Raw genomic sequence first — 1,855 nt, forward strand, 5'->3', positions numbered from 1 at the left:
AGAACCCCTCCCTGGTGAGCCCAAGGCCTCAGCCCCCCCCCCTCTTGCCTTACCAGGGGCACGAACCTCCAGGGCCTGCGTGCTGGAGGGTGTAGTCCGAGGAGGGGTGCTTAAGTGTGGGTACGCATGTTCGGCTGGAGGGCCTGGTCGGCCTGGTTCTCAGTGCATGTCTAAAAAAGTTCTAAGTCCCAACCAGGGACAGAGAGGGGGCTGTCTGGGGGATGTGGCCGGGGAGGGGTGCTTAAGTGTGGGTAAACGTGTTGGGCCTGTGGGCCTGGTTCTCAGTGCATGTCTGAAAAAGTTCTAAGTCCCAACCAGGGACAGAGAGGGGGCTGTCTGGGGGATGTGGCCGGGGAGGGGTGCTTAAGTGTGGGTAAACGTGTTGGGCCTGTGGGCCTGGTTCTCAGTGCATGTCTGAAAAAGTTCTAAGTCCCAACCAGGGACAGAGAGGGGGCTGTCTGGGGGATGTGGCCGGGGAGGGGTGCTTAAGTGTGGGTAAACGTGTTGGGCCTGTGGGCCTGGTTCTCAGTGCATGTCTGAAAAAGTTCTAAGTCCCAACCAGGGACAGAGAGGGGGCTGTCTGGGGGATGTGGCCGGGGAGGGGTGCTTAAGTGTGGGTAAACGTGTTGGGCCTGTGGGCCTGGTTCTCAGTGCATGTCTGAAAAAGTTCTAAGTCCCAACCAGGGACAGAGAGGGGGCTGTCTGGGGGATGTGGCCGGGGAGGGGTGCTTAAGTGTGGGTAAACGTGTTGGGCCTGTGGGCCTGGTTCTCAGTGCATGTCTGAAAAAGTTCTAAGTCCCAACCAGGGACAGAGAGGGGGCTGTCTGGGGGATGTGGCCGGGGAGGGGTGCTTAAGTGTGGGTAAACGTGTTGGGCCTGTGGGCCTGGTTCTCAGTGCATGTCTGAAAAAGTTCTAAGTCCCAACCAGGGACAGAGAGGGGGCTGTCTGGGGGATGTGGCCGGGGAGGGGTGCTTAAGTGTGGGTAAACGTGTTGGGCCTGTGGGCCTGGTTCTCAGTGCATGTCTGAAAAAGTTCTAAGTCCCAACCAGGGACAGAGAGGGGGCTGTCTGGGGGATGTGGCCGGGGAGGGGTGCTTAAGTGTGGGTAAACGTGTTGGGCCTGTGGGCCTGGTTCTCAGTGCATGTCTGAAAAAGTTCTAAGTCCCAACCAGGGACAGAGAGGGGGCTGTCTGGGGGATGTGGCCGGGGAGGGGTGCTTAAGTGTGGGTAAACGTGTTGGGCCTGTGGGCCTGGTTCTCAGTGCATGTCTGAAAAAGTTCTAAGTCCCAACCAGGGACAGAGAGGGGGCTGTCTGGGGGATGTGGCCGGGGAGGGGTGCTTAAGTGTGGGTAAACGTGTTGGGCCTGTGGGCCTGGTTCTCAGTGCATGTCTGAAAAAGTTCTAAGTCCCAACCAGGGACAGAGAGGGGGCTGTCTGGGGGATGTGGCCGGGGAGGGGTGCTTAAGTGTGGGTAAACGTGTTGGGCCTGTGGGCCTGGTTCTCAGTGCATGTCTGAAAAAGTTCTAAGTCCCAACCAGGGACAGAGAGGGGGCTGTCTGGGGGATGTGGCCGGGGAGGAGAACCCCTCCCTGGTGAGCCCAAGGCCTCAGCCCCCCCCCCTCTTGCCTTACCAGGGGCACGAACCTCCAGGGCCTGCGTGCTGGAGGGTGTAGTCCGAGGAGGGGTGCTTAAGTGTGGGTGCACAGGTGAGTGTGGAGAGCCTGGTTCTCTGGATGGGTCTGACTGTCTGTTTCTCTCCCCGGAGCAAAGCCTGGATGTGGGTAAGTGTTCTGGGTGTGCCTGCCTGCAGCTCCAGGCCTGGTTCTCTGCCTGGAGGTCAAGGCCTTTAGCTCCA

The sequence above is a fragment of the Poecilia mexicana genome, unplaced genomic scaffold (assembly GCF_051168715.1).
Source record: "Poecilia mexicana isolate PSO_F unplaced genomic scaffold, ASM5116871v1 ptg000076l_RagTag, whole genome shotgun sequence".
In the NCBI taxonomy this organism is placed as follows: Eukaryota; Metazoa; Chordata; class Actinopteri; order Cyprinodontiformes; family Poeciliidae; genus Poecilia; species Poecilia mexicana.